Here is an 18,583-nt window from a genome sequence, read left to right on the forward strand (position 1 = left end):
CACTCTGTTGAACATGCCTCGTCCGCTTGTAGGTGGATGCAGTTCCTCTTTACCAGTCTTTAGTGAGTGCGGTAATGGATATTGTTCTTGTAGTGCAGTTGGTGGGGTGGTACCTGGGGCATTTTCCACCACAGAGCCGGCAGGTACATTCTTCATCTGGTTCGTGCTATCCAGCGGTTTGGCATACCTTTCCGTGGAACCCATGGACGGCGAATCGAGTGAAGGTGTGGCGTAGGTTGTAGCCCGGCCCCTTCCATTCATCGTTTCTCACTGCCTCTGTTTCATAGAATTCTTCCGGGATTTACTGTGCTTTTCATTGTCTTTCTTCCAGGACTGCGGCAGATGCTTAGGTGTCGGGAAGGTTGAAGGAGGTTTTTATGTCCTCTAGGAAGAACGGCTCATCCACCAGGGTGTATGCCAGTCTGTTCTTTGTATATTTTGATAGTTGGAGGATCCACTTGAGGCATATGGCTTTGATATTTTCAATCCTTTTTAGATTCGCTGTGGTTAGTTTGTGCCAGTTTAATTGTATACCATACACGGCTACCGGTGCAACTTTGAGTTTGAACAATGCTACGGCCATTTTCACCGACAGATTCTGGGGCTTGGGGATTTCAAACATTGCTCTAGTTGCTGCTATCGCTCTTTCTTTGATGTGTAGTGTGTAAGTTGCTCCTGTGGTCTGTAGAGTGATACCTAGGTACTTGAATGACGGTCATATTTCAAGCTGGTCCCCACCGTTTGAGAAAACGTCATCTTTTGCCAGTCTTCCTTCTCTTCTAAATTTCATCACTTTTGTTTTCTCACTGTTGATACTTAATGAGTTTTTGTCTGCCCATTCTTGTAGGCTGTTGAATACCTTCTGGATTCTGGTGGGGTCTCTTGATAGCAGAGCCATGTCGTCGGCATACATTACAAGATTGACCCCTGCTGGCTTTGTTGCACTTGCGATGTCGGCTGTCATCAGGTTGAAGAATACCAGGCTCATTGAGTCTCCTTGGAGTACCCCTTTGGGCTGCGTTATAGGTGCTGAGAATGTTGTCCCATCGTGGATTTTCACGTAGTTTACGTTAAGTATAACTTCTATTATTTCCAATTCATGCTGCAAGTTGGTTAGTGTTGCTTCCAGTTTTCCTATTAGTATCTTCCTGTCGATGCTGTCAAAGGCCTTTTGATAGTCGATGAATATAGTGCACAGTGGTGTGGATGGTTGTGCTAGTGTGGTGTCTATTTCATTTGATACTTTCCCTATGGCTAGTAGTGTCGATTTGCCGTCCATGAATCCAAATTGATTGGGTGGTATCTCTTCCATTATACTTGGTCTGATGCGGGCCAGGATGGCCTTTGAGAACATTTTGAAGGTATTGCACTCCAGGGCGATTCCTCGGTATGAGCTGGGATCATCCCTGTTGCCTTTGCCTTTGTACAGTGTGATTAGGTTGGCCTGTCTCCATACGTTCGAGATCCTCTTGCTCCTCAGGCATTCATTGAACAGTAGCATCAGTACACTTACAGTGTCCCCCGCCGTGGTCTTGATGTGCTTGTTGTACATTCTGTCCGGGCCTGCTGCCTTTTTGTCCTTGGATTCTTGGATAATTCTCCATACTTCTTCGGTTGTGAGTGGATGGAGTGTATATTCCAGTATGTCTCTTTTTTCAAACTCGTTAGAAGATGCATTCCAAGAAGTTCTCGGAAGTGTTTCATCCACCGCTGCAGGCTTTTTATAGAGGGTTTCTGTGTTGACTTGCCTGCTTTCAGGATTCGGTGGGGTTTTTCCTCTGCTTCCTCAATCAGCTTTTTCTCTTCTAGTAGTTTGTAGTCTTTCTTTTTCATTCTTAGTGTTTCTTTGTATGTTTTCCTCGCCTCAGCATATTTTTGTAGATGGTATTGGCTGCTACTGGATCTGGCTTTGTGGAGGTATTCCAGAGTTTCCTGTCTTTCAATGTAGCATTCTTTGTTGAACCATTTCTTGGCCGTTCTCTGGGTGTTTGGTTTAGTAGTTGAAGCCAGTAAAATTTGCTGTAATTTAGCCGTGGCTTCTTCAGTGTCACCAAGTTCGATCATTGTCTTTATTTCCGGTATGGCTCTTTTGTTTACCTCCCATAGGTTCATGTCTAGTCTTCTCAGGAATCTTCTTGGTAATTCGGGAACTTCCATGGGTGCGTCTAAACCTATGCGGAGGGAGGTCTTGACTGGTAGGTGTTACCTGATTGGATTGTTGAGTGTGATTCTCTGCTCCACTTGGTTTATCCCTTGATTACTGAGGAATACCAGGTCATTTGTACTTTTCCCGTTATGTCCTATGTATGTATACTCGACTCCTGTGTTCACTAGTCTCAGCCCGTTGTCTATTAGGAAGTCTATAACATTGTCAGTTTTGATGCTTCTTTTGTCAATCCGGCAGTTGAAGTCCCCGGCCACAAGGAGAGGCTTATTGTCATTGAATGCTTCGATGGCTCCTCCTAGGCCGTCTATAATGGTTTCTGCATCGATCTTTCGATTGAAATAGGCTATTATTATGTTGATGAGTTGGGTAGATAGTAACATTGTGAACTGTGACTTGAAAACTACTCGTGTTGTTTGCAAGTGTGGTTTGACATAGCAACTGACCCCCCCTTCGGGGCATCCTCTGCTTCCTTGTTTTGTGATGATATGGGTGCTGTACAATCCCTGGATGTCAATTCCCTCTGTGGCGAGGGTCTGTGTAAGCATTACGATGTCGTATGTGTCCCAATTTGTGATTGTATCTCTGGAGAGTAGCGTTCTGAGTCCTTCAATGTTCCATAGCATCGTTTGGATTGATGTGTAAGTTCTGTCTGTGTTAGGTGCTGCACGATTGGCGTGGTCGAGTGTTGAGCTGGTGTTGACAGTCAGGTTGGTTGGTTGGTTCACTGTTAGAACTTGTAGGGACGAAAAGTTACCCTCTCAGGCCAGAATGATGAGTCCTCCATGGTTTCCTGGGACTGCTTGTTACCTATTGTGAGGTAAACTATGATAATAGTGATAAAAACACTGTAAAGCAAAGAGAGTATTCAATTTGTGTATGGACATGTTCAAAGTGTGAAATATATGTAAGTTTCTTTTTAATGTCAATAAAAAAGTGGTACCTTGTTATATTAGTATCATTCTTTAGCCAAATATTAGTGCCAATTTTATAGAAGATGTATAGAGCTGTAAAAGAACCTATTTTGGGCATCTAAATACCACTTTCCAGAACCTGAAGTTCCCACTGTCTAGTCATGAGTGGTTCGTGGTGTGGTTTGCTGTAGTCACATTCTAGTTCAAGAACAATTATTAACGGCTAAGTGGCCTAATATGTGGTCCAGAGAGTTGGGATACACCAGCTGCTATGGAGTAGGAGTGGGTATAGCAAATATACAGTATTTTGAATCGTGGCCTCCTTGTGCTTAGATGGCTAGTACTACTCAATCCACTGATAGTCCCTAAACTGTTAGAGCGAGGAATTCCCACTGGGACTATGTGCAAGTATGGCTCGGTTCAGCTTCCAAGCTTCATCAGGAAGGAAAGTATCAATGATCACTGAGGGGGCTATCTTGACAGATATTCGGTCTTGATGTGGGAAGTGTAGGAGAAAAAAGAAAGTTGGATAAGGAAAAGGGCAAACAACCAGAAAAGACCCAATGAAGCAGAAATGAGCTTGTTTGCAGCTGAAAATAAATGGATGTAAAAGAACTGGGATTGAAGAGGAGAGAGGGCATCTATTTGAAGAGAGCAGTGTATGAAGATGTACAGAATGTCCTCCTGCATTTTCACATTTGTACTTGTCTCCTCTTTATGTTGCTCTGTTTCTTTCCATTTCTATCCATGTTCCTAACTTTCACAATCCAATCTGCAGTGGACCAAGTATCACTAGGATAAGAAGGTTCAGGATACGGAATGGATGGCTTGCAGGTACACTGTAATAGAAGTGCCAAGGGAAGGCCTTGTTACAAAGGTTTGTAAAGAAATACATGCCTTGGTGGAATAATGAAAACAGAGCAGCTTGTAAATGTAAAAGGAGAGTGCATTAAAATAGCTCCAACCAAGAATTGATGTAGCTAGGCAACTGTACCCAGATGAAAGGAAGAGTAAAAACATAATTGCAGAGTCTACGAAGAAATCATGAGATGATTCTGGAAATAGCCTGGAAATATTAAATTAAGTGGCAGGGAGACCTTTCTGAACAATAACGAAGAATTTTGGAAAGGGAGGAAAAGGGAAATGAATAACATTTTGGGTGAATCAAGTAAGCTCATTGTAGCTCTTAAGGAATCACTGGACAGATACAAGAAATATTTTGAAAATTTTATCAAAATAAAAAGATATCTTTATTGAAGTCCTGAAAGAGAATCCATTGGAAGGAGAACAATGAAGAAAAAGAACTTATGCTTATGGAAGTGGAAAGGATGCTACATAAGATATAGTGTCATAAAATAACAGCAATAGATGAAATTAAATCTGAAATGGTGAAATATAGTGCAAAGGCTGGAATGTATATTTTACAAGTTGCTTTACGTCGCTCCAACACAGATAGGTCTTATGACGATGATAGGATAGGAAAGGGCTAGGGGTGGGAAGGAAGAACCATCTTCAGGGCTGCCAACATTGGGGTTTGAACCCACTATCTCCCGAATGCAAGTTCGCAGCTGCATGCCCCTAACTGCACAGCCAACTTGATCGGTAAAGGCAGGGATGAAATGACTTCATAGAGTAATAGGATTGGCCAGGCAATTTTGAATAGGGTACTTTCTGATTGGATGAAAGCAGTAATTGAATCAATCTATAAGCAAGGGAACAGGAATGTTTGCAACTCTTCAGGTATTTCTTTGATCAGTATACCAGACAAGGTGTTCACAGTTATTTTAGAAAATGGTGGAGTGTAAATTGGATGAAAACCAGTGTGTTTTTAGACAACAAAAGGGCTGTCAGAACCAGAATTTCAGAATACAGTAATTAACTGATAACTGCTATGAAGCAAACAGAAGTTATGATTAAGTTAAGAAGGTACAGTATAATTATGAGAGTACCAACAGGAAGGACAACTAGGCCATACTGAGGGATTATAAGATCGAGGTAGGTAATTACTGGCAGTCAAAAAGAAGTTATGTTGACAATCAGCCACAGTGAGAATTGGAGAATTAATCTTTCATTTTTATTGTTCATAATGCGTGTAATGGCAGGGAGGGATTTAGTCAGATGGAAATGATGTAAGTAGTTTGACCTATGCAACAACATAGTCTTGAAGGTAGATAGCACTGAAAGTTTGCAATCTAATATCTTGGAGTCTGAAAAGAGGTGCAACGAGTATTATAAAAAATTAGCACACACACACACTCTCTCTCTCTCTCTCTCTCTCGCTAAGGGTTTTCCGAAAACAAAAGAATACACGTTTCCTTATTTTTAAAGGAGATTCCAAATACCAATTTTCATGTCTGCAACATGTTAAGTTTTTGAGACACACTGCAGATATGCTAATTTTAAAAATTCACCCCCTTTTTCAGTTCCCCTTAAGTGGATTTTCTGAAAAAAATATTTATATTTCTTTACAATTACAGGAAATTCCAAATACCAGTTCTCAAATCTGTAATATGTTACCTGTCCATTTTTCACCCCTCTTAATGGGATTTTCCAAAAACAAACAAATACGTGTTTCTTTATTTTAAAAGGAGATTGCAAATACCAATTTTTACATCTGTAAACTTTTAAGTTTTTGAGATACAGATATCCTCATTTTAAAAATTCTCCCCCCTTTTCACCCCCTTAGCACTGGAATATCCAAAAATCTGGCCTTAGTGAGCACCTACACCCTAATATAAATGTATCCCCAAAATTTAATTTCTTTATGTCCAGCAGTTTTGGCTCAGCGATGGTCGGTCTGTAGGTCGGTGGGTCGGTCGGTCGGTCGGTCAGTCAGTCAGTCAGGACATGTTATTTTATATATATATATATATATATATATATATAGACTAGCAATTACCCGCAGCTTCGCTCGCATTGATTTCGTAATTTGATCAAAGTAATTGTTCCTCGGCATTGTTCTAAGACAATATCTGAAAATTCCTAAAGTATAAAAACTCGCCCAAAAATTCAGTTTCATTTACTCTAGAAATTCTTGGTAAACCATGTTTGTGGTATTACCTTTTGGGGCTAAGACGACCATGCAACATAGAATTGTACATGTGAGAAAAAAGAAAATACATGTTTCTTTATTATTTAAAGGAGATTCCAAATATCTACTATTCCCACATCTGTAACATCTTCAGTTTTTGAGATTTACATAAGTATCTCCATAAAAGGAATTCAACCCCTTGATTAATCCTTCCCCCACCCTCACCCCTAAGTGTATTTTCTGAAAACAAAAATACATATTTCTTTGTTTCTACAGAAGATTTCAAATACCAACTTTCACATCTGTAACATTATCAGTTTTTAACATACAGTATAAGTATCCTCAATAAAAATAATTCAACTATTTTTCACTTCTTTTACTCCCCGTTAAGTGCCTTCTCCAAAAACAAAAAGGTACATGTTCCTGTATTTTTAAAGGACTTTCCGAATACCAAGTTTCTTGTCTCTAACATGTTAAGTTTTTGAAATATAATGTAGATATACCGGTACTCATTTTAAAAATTCACCCACTCTTCCAATTCTTTCCAGCCCCTTAACTGGATTTTCCGAAAACAAAAAATGTGTTTTTCATTATTATTATTATTATTATTTTTTTTTTTTGGGCTAGTTGCTTTATGTCGCACCGACACAGATAGGTCTTATGGCGACGATGGGACAGGGAAAGACTGGGAGTGGGAAGGAAGCGGCCGTGGCCTTAATTAAGGTTCAGCGCCAGTATTTGCCTGGTGTGAAAATGGGAAACCACGGAAAACCATCTTCAGGGCTGCCGACAGTGGGGTTCGAACCTACTATCTCCCAAATACTGGATACTGGCCGCACTTGAGCGACTGCAGCTATCGAGCTCGGTTCATTACTTTTAAGGAGATTTCAAATACAAGTTTGAATATTAAATCTTAAATATTCGCTATTTGATTTATAGTCAACACGGGATTATTATCTAAAATGGAGCTGTTAAAGTTTGTTACATGTAATATAGGTTGAACCATTTGAGAAGTTGATTTTTCTACTTGTAATTGAGGACTGTTTTTTCAAAACTTGCTTTCTGCAAAAAAACTGAAATTTACTTTCTTAATGATATACATATACAGTGGAACCTCGGATTGCGATTAACTTGGTCTACGAGTGTTTTGCAAGACGAGCAAACATTTTAAATAAATTGTAACTTGATAAGTGAGTGAGGTTTCGCAATACGAGCGTCACATGTACGTACGTTTCCACCTCCCCTGTGCCTTTGTTTTCTCCTCCCTCTGCCACTCTCTTTCCCGGGAAAGTATGTGTAATCATTTCCCGCGCTGGACTTCAGTTGGTGTGCCTCGCTTGCAGAGTCAACACCGTAAGAGTTTTGTTTCTGTCATTAGTGATATAAATGTTCCGCAACGATGGGCCCTGTGAACGAAAAGAAGGCTAAAAAGGAATTCGGTCGGATGAAGGAGATGATTACAATGGAATTTAAGAAGGAAATGATCGAAAAACACGAACAAGGTATGTGAGTGGCTGATATCGTGATATTTTATAACAAGTCAACGTCTACAACAGGAGGAGGTTATGGAGATCTCATCCGAGGATGAGGAGGAGGAAAAGTCAATGGAATCTCTCACTTCAACTGAGATTCCCTCACACCAACAATGATTCTATTGTAAGGTAAAGTGCAGTTTAATTGTTTTATGTTATATTTTGTTTTAGAAATGTTATGTGAATAAATGTTTTTGTGGGCTTGTGTTGTGGACGAATCATTCGAGTTTCAATAGTTTCTTATGGGAAAATGTGCTTTGATATACGAGCGATTTGGATTACGATCATGTTGCGGGAACGAAGTATGCTCGCAATCCAAGGTTCCACTGTATATTAAAGCTCGCTATATGATGGTGCAACCTGTCTTTGCAGATATTGGTTTTTGATGCTATAATAATCTGTAAAAGTTTGAGAGTTTTTCCAAAACTTGCTTTCTACAATAATTCAAGAGTTACAGCAAAACTTGCTTTCTGTGGGAATAAATTTTATTTTGATGTCCATGAAACTGTTACTCATTATAACTGCATGGATTTTGTTTAAAATGAATATGGCAATGGGACTACTGAGTATGCAACAATCTTGATTGTAGATTGTTACTTCCCGCCTGCTTATATTCATTATTGATAGTCTTCTCAGGTCAGTGAAAGAGGCTGTGTGATTTTTGTGCTATAGAAGTTGTGCAGTCAAGAAATTTAACATGGCTGAGGAATATTCAACTCCTTTGTCAACAGTTGAACAAGGTAGGAAAAGGAGAGGAAGTGTTTCAAGAAGGAAGAAAGGTATGAAATATTCAGAGGAAAACGCAGGAGAACTCAATGTTACCTGTAATCATTGTTCTCAAGAACATGTGACTAAGCGAGGTCCTCATGGTTGCTATGTTTCTGATCTTTCTTTTGAAGATATGGATGAATTTAGGAAACTTCTTTACCTCAATAAAGCAAAATGTGAGTAAGATGCTTTTTACTTAAGTATATGGAGGTTCGTCAGCCAAGAAGACAAACTGTAGACCCTGGTGCTGCTAGAAATCTCAAAGGAGTGTCAGTGAGGTATTATATAAGGAAGGGCAACGAAATGATCCGTGTGTGTGCGAAGGCTTTTCACTAAATAACGGGTGTATCTCGCAATAGACTTCGTCTTATTCCAGGACATTTTCTAACTATCGGTGCTCCCCTAAAAGAAAATCGTGATGGATCTTGCCTAACGAAGGAACAGGGGCAACTCACAGAAGATATAATAACACACATCAAACAGTACAGGTGCAGGGAAGTCCACTACAGCCAAAAGAAATGCAAGAGATCATATTTACCACCTGAACTGAACATCAACACCATGCACAGTAATTTCATCAGACAGCAAGAAAAAGAGGGAAGAAAGAAATGCTCATTATCAAAATTCAAAAGTGTATTTTATAAAAACTTCAACCCAGGCTTTGGCAATCCCCATTCCGATACTTGTTCAACCTGTAAATCATTATTACTAAAATCAAAATCATGCAGCAACTTAGAAAGCAAAAAAAGGCTCAAATTGAGTATCGTTTACATAAATTAAGAGCAAACAGATTTTTCCAGATTATGAAGAAAACCACTGACCCTCATGTAAACGTGGTGTTTGACATGCAGCAGAACCAACCCATCCCCAACCTAACTGTTGGAGAAGTTGTCTACTCTAGACAGGCTTGGCTGTACAACCTTTGTATTATGAGAAATAAAACACTCATAGATAAACCTGAAGTGAATTTCTACACTTGGTTAGAAGCACAGTCTGGTCAAGGTGCTAATGAGGTAGCAGCTCTACTAGATTACCTTGAAGTACTTGAGAGAAAATTATTAAAGGAAGGTGAGAAAAAGTTGGTTCTTAGATTATTTTCCGATTCCTGTATGGCGCAGAAAAAAAAAAAAAATGGTACACTTCTGGCAACTGTATCAAGATATTTGGAGAAATACAAGGTATTCCTCGATGTTCAGCACTACTTTTCTATTCGTGGACACAGTTTTATGCTCCGGATAGAATATTAGGTAACTTAAAAAAAAAATACAGAATGAAAGAAGAAATCTTATCTCCATATGAGTACTATGAGATAATGAGAAACTACGGTGTTGTGAAACTATTGGGAGATAACTGGAAAGTCTATGATCTGAAAGAAAAATTAAGCAAGCTTTTGAAAAGTAAGTTACCATTCCAAATTTCAAAGGTTCGAGTCATAAAATATAACAAAATGTATGGGAGAGGACCAGTGTCAAGTTTCAGTGAAAAATACATTCTCAGGACTAGAAACGGAGGTAGATATAACGAAAACAGGGAAGAAAAGCTTTTAATTAATGGATGGTGCCACAGTTCAGAAGAAATCAAATAAAGTGAGTAAAAGGAAGAATGAAGATATTATAAAACTGATGCGATTTTTAGAGGTTCCAGACGATGCCATATGCTTCTATGAGGATGTGATGAAAAACGCTGAAATAAGTGACAAAAACAATGTTTCAGTTTTTCTTGAAGACTCTGATATTGGAGAGGTGGAATGAAAAGTGGGCAAAGTGTTGGTGTTGATAAAAAAAAGAAATAATCTTATTTTCCTCTATTTTTTTGTATATTTTACATTCATAATGCGTGTACATGTCAAAGACAATGTTTACGTTATTTTGAAGACTCTGATGTAGAAGAATTTTTAGTGAAGGGTGAATAGTGTGTTTGTGTAAATAAATTTCATAGAACAAGTGTAACAGTTTCTGTATTCATTCATATTTATAAAGAGTGCAGATGCCAGAATTAGCAGGAATGGTGTACTATAATATTGCATTGTAAATAAATGTGTTTAATTGATGGAAAAACCAAGAGAACTCCTGTTTTACTAACAATTTGTTCACTAATATTTTATGTAGAAAGCAAGTTTTGATTAAGCTATTGAATTTTGGACCCTCATGGAGTGTACAATTCTAAAATTAGACCAATTCCGATGATCACCTTTTAATAAGCCCTAACCGTAAAATTAATCATATAAAAACCAAGTCTGTAATTTTAAAACCCTTCTTGAAAAATAGTTTTTTGTCCCTCCTGAAAAATTTAATTTTTTCACAAAGCAAGTTTTGAAAAACGGTCCTCAATTGCTCTTCAATATGGACCGGCATGAAATTCATTGCATATGATCCTGAATTCTCAGCAGGAATATAATGAGAAGTATCCTATCATTCTTCCATGAAAACACTTTGTTACTAAACTGATCATTAAACATGAGCATGAAAAATTATTGCACTCGAACCCTCAGGGTATAGTTTGTTCTCCTTGCAAAACAAGTTTTGGATTCCACGAGGGAAAGCAGTTATTTATGGTATAATCCATTCATGCTACAAGTGCTTCAGAAGCAAACTACCTTTTACCAATCAAGTAATGGGTCAGTTACCATCATACAGATTTGAACCGTCTTTACCCTTTGTGTTAATGTTGGTCTCAATTATGATGGCCCAGTCATCATAAAGGGTGATAACCCGAGAAGTAACACAAAGTTCAAATCATATACAGTATTGAATTAGGCTTCTTTGCTGCCTTTAAACAATTCACATCGTGTAGAGGATTTCCGAATCTTATTTTGAGTGATAATGGCACAAATTTTGTTGGAGCCAACAATGAATTACTAAAATTTTTAAAAAATAGCAGTGCTGAAGTACAAGTTAATTCAGTAAATTTGAATCTGAAGCAGAAATTTATTCCACCCTTCAGTCCTCATTTTGGTGGGCTTTGGGAGACTGGAATACAGTCAACAAAATCACTGCTGAAGCAGACCATACGAAACCCCGTTCTGAATTTTGAAGAGTTGAATACTCGTTTGTATGAAATTGAGTCTGTGTTGAACTCAGTACCTCTCTGTTCAACGATTGACGACCCTAATGATCGATAATATTTGACAGCTGGATGTTTTCTGGTAGGGAGACGATTGACTTCTGTCCTTTCCCCAGACATATCCCACAGCCCCTCTTCCTATCTGTCATAATGGAGATTGGTGCAACAGCTATATCAAGTTTTCTGGGAGAACTGGTAAAACGAATACATGCAAACACCCGAGCAGAAACATAAGTGGTCATCCACTGGAAAATGGAATTCAGCAATAGGAGACCGTTCTTTTAAAGGATGATAACCTCCCTCCACTGCTATGGAAAACTGGTGTAAATCCAGGAATTCCATCTTGACTGTGACAATGTTACTCGTGTGGTTACTGTTAAAACTAACACTCGTTAATTTTGCCGTGCCATAGTTAAATTGTGTCCATTGCCCAAGGATTGTAATAAATGTTTGTACAGTGTATAGTGTGTTTTTATATGTTTGAACATTTGATTGTACATTTGTATATGCTTGAACATTTGTTTGTATGTTGATATCCCTCAATGACAGGGGGGATATGTTTGGAATATGACGTGTTTGTAGTACCGATTTATAACCAAACAAGAACTTATTGATGTTTTGCAGTTGGCAATATATTCCAGCTGCATCTTGGGAGATTCAGGATGGCTCTTCATACGAGCAGAGGTGTTTTCTCACACTGCTAAGATTGGTTGTAACCACTTGTAAAGTATGTGTAAATTATATGTAATACATTTAGTGCAAGTACCAGAGTGCTGCAAGGGAGCGATGCGTCAAGATACTGGAGATCCACTTTCCCAAACTTTATTCGTCCATAATCGCTCGCATTTGATTTGGCCTTCGCTCGCTCGGCCATTCGCTCCCCAGTCTAAGAGAGCGCTCGCTTTCATATTCGGATACGTATTGCTGTCCCAAAAAAACAGTCTCCTCTGAAACAGTGGTGTGACCCGTTCCATACAAGCTAACAGTAGCATCTGAGCGTAAAACATATTGTATTTATTTATTCATTCAATTAATTATCTTCAATTTTAATTGTCATTATTATGTCTTCTTCTTTTCCTACTGCTTTTTTCCACACCTGTGGGGTTGCGGGTGTGAACTGCGTCGCACATGTGGATTTGGTCTTGTTTTGCGGCCGGATGCCCTTCCTGACGCCAATCCTATATGGAGGGATGTAATCATTACTGCGTGTTTCTGTGGTGGTTGGTAGTGTAGTGTGCTGTGTGAATATGAAGAGAAGAGTGTTAGGACGGACACAAACCCAGTCCCCAAGCCAGGAGAATTAATCAGAAGCAATTAAAATCCCCGACCCGGCCGGGAATCGAACTCGGGACCCTCTGAACCGAAGGCCAGTACGCTGACCATTCAGCCAACGAGTCGGATAATTGGCATTATTATGTATTACAACATTAATATGTATGTTGTAATAATTATCAATATTTGTTGTTATTCTTTGCGAAGCATGTTGTCACTTCCCAGATGATTAAAAACATTCTTTCATTCAGTTGCTAGTGCTTTCCATGTATTTTTATTAATGCCATCTCATGGGTAAAGCAGAAAATGTACTTCTATCAGAAAATGATTTACATACTTTGATCGGATTGAAACAGACTAAGATAATTTAGTGTAGAAATACTCGCGCTCGCGCGCACATACGCACATGCGCGTGCGCACACACACAAAAATTACCATATGATAAAGAATAGTAGCTTTTTCATTTTATGTTTTAGGCTGTTTCATTTGTTTCTAGTACTGGATGGGATATGGTGTGTTAATTTATTAAATAAGTATGAAGATTATATTACAGTTTTTTATTAACCCTAGACCAGGCATGCTGGTTGTTTTTGTCAACCAGCACGCTATTGTGCGCCGTAATTCCTAGAAATGTCAGTCTTTCACCACCTCGCAACTAATACCTTTGCTCTCACTCTTGACCTTCAGTTCAGTCGAGTTTCAACAACAGTGGAAGCGATACGTGTGTACTTATTTCGAGCGAACTCATGAAACCTGAAAGACATAATAATAATTAAAATTGAAGATAATTAATTGAATGAATAAGTTTCATTGGACTTTATCTTCGGGAGAGATGGTCATGAAAGTAAAATTTATTTCTTAAAAATTTCTTTCCTCTGTACTTTTCGGGTAATTAGACAAAGTCAGGCATAATTACCTGTAGTATATTTTTATTTTAGGTCTCATTTTGTCAATGATGAAGACATACCTGACATTTTGATCCAGTTGTCCAATGAAATAGAGGACTCAGCCTCAGATTTTTCGGATGGGGAGAAGGAAATTGTAAACGTATCGGATCAGGATCATAACGGTGATACTTTGTACGGAGCAGGAGGCCAATTCGGAAAGTGAGATCTATGAAGACGATAACGAAATGGACTTTATCTTCGGGAGAGATGGAGGAACAATGTGGTCCACGACAGATTTTTCAAAACTTACTGCCAGGACCGGAAGGGGAAGCGAGGAAGGGATCAACAGAAATTGACTGTTTCATGCAGCTGATAAATGCTGAGATGGTCGATGAACTATTATACTGGACTAATTTGTACATTTCTAGGAAGCGGGAGGAAGTGAATTACAGCCGTGAGCACGACGCTAAATTTGTGAACCACAGTGAAATTATGGCATTGCTCGGGGGATAAGGTGTGAAAGATTTCTTGGACATGGCAACAAAGTTTATTTTTCATCCAGTCATTTTTTTTTTGCTATTATATCTGATCATTTCATTGTATAATTGAGCAAATATTAAAATATGACCATTATTTTCAATTAGTTATGTATCTACTGCTAAACTCATTTTAAATAGGCACAGTATTCATGTCCCAATCAGAATTAGTTCACGTGTTCATGATTATCCATTTTAAGTACATTCATATTATTCACTAATACAAGTTTTTAATTTGTTTGGAGAATAACATTGAAATAAAAGATAAAACGCCGATAAATGAAATGTTTATGTGATTGGAAGCCTGTAAACGACTGTAAATGTAACTGGTTGACAAAGTCAACCGTACGCCCGGTAGTGTGACAGAAATTGGCGCGCCTGGTCTATGGTTAAATGAAATACTAATGTTCGAGGAACAAAGGTATAATTACAATTTTTTTTTTTTTTAACTTTTACATATGTCAAGAAATAAATCTTATTACATTACTGAAAGAAGACAGTAAAACAAACAGGGAAATACGACTGTTATTCCCATGTGGCAGAGACAATGCAGCCTCAAGCCTGCCAATTCCTTACATTGTGTTTGGCCTGCTACATTGGTTATCCCAATTACTATCAGTTCTTTCGAAATCTGGTCCCGTCTATCTGCAACATCTCCAATTCATCAACGAGCACATCCTCTTTTATACGGATTGGTGGTTCTCTGTTGATTGAAACTATATCTCGATAGCTTTGTCGGTTTTGCACAAGAGAGGGCTTTTTATATATCAGAGCTTTAATCAAATCACAATCTTACATTGCTTTTTCAATCAAATATTTGCATTTGAAGACATAATGCTCTTTAGCACAGTTCATGAAAACCAAGAATTCTTTTTTCCAGGTGATGTGAAAGTTCATTTGTAATTCTCTGTGAAGCAACAATATCTTTCAGGGGCAACATATATTAAGTATTGGAAGTATTGAATCTTCTTTTCAAACCTAACTTGTAACTTACAATGATCTTGAATCCTTTCATATTCCTCCAGCCTGGCTGGTTACCCATCAGAATAGTGATAAACTGCAACAACAGCTAATTCAGATGCATCTTCACAAAAAGTCCTTTAGATATGCATTATGAAAGATGTGAACGAGACAGGTCCCGATATCAACCAATCCGCAAGAGCTCATTAATTAAATCTTCACTGAGAAGTCTAGTGAACTTTCTTATTCACATTTGGTCCATCTGAGCTCAGTCTGTGGATCAGTGGTAGTATGTTGGCATCCGGATCCTGAGACAGCATGTTCAAACCCGGCAGAGGTAGTCGGATTTTTGAACTGCAGAGAAACGTCCATTCAACACTCCATGTCATATGATAATGGCATGTAAAAGACCTCTGGTGACACATCTGTTGTTTAGCCGACGAAATTCATTAAAAAACTCAGCCACAGACGCCACCCAAGAGAGATTCAGTTTACTGCAACGTCTAGTAAGCCTAGAGTAGAATAGAATGTCGAAACTTGACAAACAAGCTGCCAGATGGCGTCAAATTAAAATGCTTGCACACAGTAGCTGAGGCCATACAATCAATCATCATCATCATCATTGTAAGTTTGTGAACAGATAGGTTTGAATTACTGATGCAGAGTGAATTTTTCCATAAAGAGTTTGTGCATAATTTTTCCTGATGAGGAATATTTGCAAATGTTTTGAAAGTATTTCACCTCTACTCTCTGACTCTGACCAATATCTCATCAATAATTGAAGCTCTTTTTTGTCTTCCGTTTCATCAAAATAGACTGAATACAAAGAGGTTCCCACATCATCGGATATCATCTGTTGAAAACATGGTGCATCATTTATTAATTATCGGATCTTCTAAGGGCTTAAAAAAAAAAATCAGTTGGAACAACCCCACTGCAAGAGGATGCTGAGAAATTGCAACGCTCAGACTTCATAAACCAAATTAGTACAGATACTGTTGCCACAATTTTTGAACTATACTACAGAGTTTGATAACAGGCAGAGAAGAACTACAGCTTGACTTGGTATCTTCACTTTGGATTGTGTCAGAAGAATCACCGGGATTTGCTGCAAATAAAGCTATCTGCCTAAACCCTAGAACATCAGGGGCTAATTTTGTATGTTAAGAGAGTCTGAGTGTTGAAAAGGAGCACCCCTTGTTCTGAAAATATTCTTCACACACACACAAACAAAGTTTGCAAAATACTTCAGTTCCACTGCATCTGGATGCCCACATTGACAACAAATAACCCATTTCTGTCGTTTTTAAGTAGCCAACCAGTTCTAAAACTGCCCTTTCCCATTATTAACACTTCTGTTCACAGATCAGCAGCTAACCATTCCAATATAAATCCTGAATGGAAAATATAATAGAAAATGTCTGAAAGTACATTACAGAAAAACTCTGTTTAAAACCATTCTGTATCTCCAGGTTAGTCTTGTCAGAATAACACGAAGAACACACAGAACAATTTCTGTGTTCATTACATGGACATTCGTACCATAAGAAACTTCAAAAGAAAGTTAGATACTGATCAACCTTAAATATAATAAGACAAACCACATATCTTTATACTATTTAGAGAATAACACCTTACACAATTCTACTACTCCAGCTCCATATTTTAAAAATTTTTCACCTGTCAAAGGCAAGAAAGCTAGAGAAGACTTATATATTTAAAAAAAAAAAAAGGGACTATGAGAGACTAACCCCAAAACAAGACAATGAGAGGTAGAAAAGAGACCAACTCCTAAGACTGTAAATACAATTTTAGGAAATATATAAACTCATAAAATATATGCAATGCATGAAATTAATTTAACCTGTGATATAAAAAAAGCACTATTTGTCATTTAAAACTATTTTCTAGAAAATATTCTTTGCAACTATTATTGTTTCAGAAGTGACAACAGGACTAATTTCTTTATCCTTAGTTAAAAGTGAATGAGAGGAAGTAGTAGTTTTTGTGGAAAAATCCTACAGTGATAATTGGAAACTCTCAGAAAAGGTGTCTAATGGTAGACTTCTAGGTTTTTCCGCAATCATGGACCCTACAGGGGGTGGTATTAAATTATTTAAATACCGTATATAATTGTGACTCTAAATTTGAGAGGGCCTTCCACTTCTGCAGAAGCATCTACGCATCAATGAACCTCTTCAAGAAACTCAAACTCAGGCACTATAATACAGTAATAAAATCATCCGTTCTCTATACCTCTGCATGTCTCATGATGACCACGAAAGGCCCTCTCAGGAAACTAGAACTCCAGGAAAGGAAGATCCTGAGAATACTGGGACCTGTAAGAGAAGAGGGAGGCACCAACAGAATCTGGCACAACGATGAGCTATACAAACATCAGAAAGACATCGTCATGTGTATAAGAAAAAAGGCGCCTGATCTTCTACGACGGGCACCTAACCAGCAGGATCTTCTCTGTGGAAGGTAGAGGGAAGGCATCCAAGAACAAGGGGACCTCTTCCGTCAAGTCGAACCTGGAACAAGTGGGGATCCTGCTTGTATCCATACATGATCGCCCACAGTTTCGACAAGCCATCCAGTGGGGAGTTTTTCCAACACCAATTACTAGTAGGAAGAATACAAGGACCAGCAGACTTATGTGGACGGAGGAAAGAAAGCTGGCGCACAGCCAGAAAATTAAGGAGTACAGGAAAAGGAGAACTTCTTTCTGTGAGCTTGGCTTTGTCATTTCTCTGGGATGCAGGGCTCTATGAATCTGCAATTCGCTGTAACTATTACCCTTGAACGTGACTTTGAGCATGTCCATCTCCATCTGGATATTTGATGGCTCACAAATTTGTCTCACCCTCTTGGTGAGTGTCGTGAGAATGCCTTGTTTTTGTGCTGGATGGTGGCGAGAATCTACATGAAGATAGCGATTTGTGTGGGTAGCCTTACAATAGACGATATGTCCTAAGGATGATATAGATGTTGATTCCCAGAGGGAACCTGAAATATTTGTCCAGGCAGGCAGGCAGGCAGGCAGGCAGGCAGGCAGGCAGGCAGGCATCAATTTTTGGTAATGAGACAAAGTCTCTCATAGCGCATTGGCACTGCCGGTGGCTCCAAATACCCTACGCAGTGGCCTCCATGGTATGCACTAGCCATGCGTCTTGGTGGGTGTGCTATGTACCAACTGATGAGCCCGACTTAGCACACTGGGGTGAAACGCTGGCAACTAGAAATGAGTTAGCTGGAAAATTTATAATGTCCAATAACGGACCATTTATATTGGTATTATGTCCTAAGGAGCCATCCGGTTTCTTTCTTACAAGAACACCCAAGAAAGGAAGGCATCCGTCTGACTCCATCTCCATAGTCAATTTAATTGAAAGATGTTGCTGATTTAGATTGTTTAGAAATAGATGAAGTTTCTCAGGACATTCTATCCAGACC

The sequence above is a fragment of the Anabrus simplex genome, chromosome 2, assembly GCF_040414725.1.
Source record: "Anabrus simplex isolate iqAnaSimp1 chromosome 2, ASM4041472v1, whole genome shotgun sequence".
Lineage (NCBI taxonomy): Eukaryota > Metazoa > Arthropoda > Insecta > Orthoptera > Tettigoniidae > Anabrus > Anabrus simplex.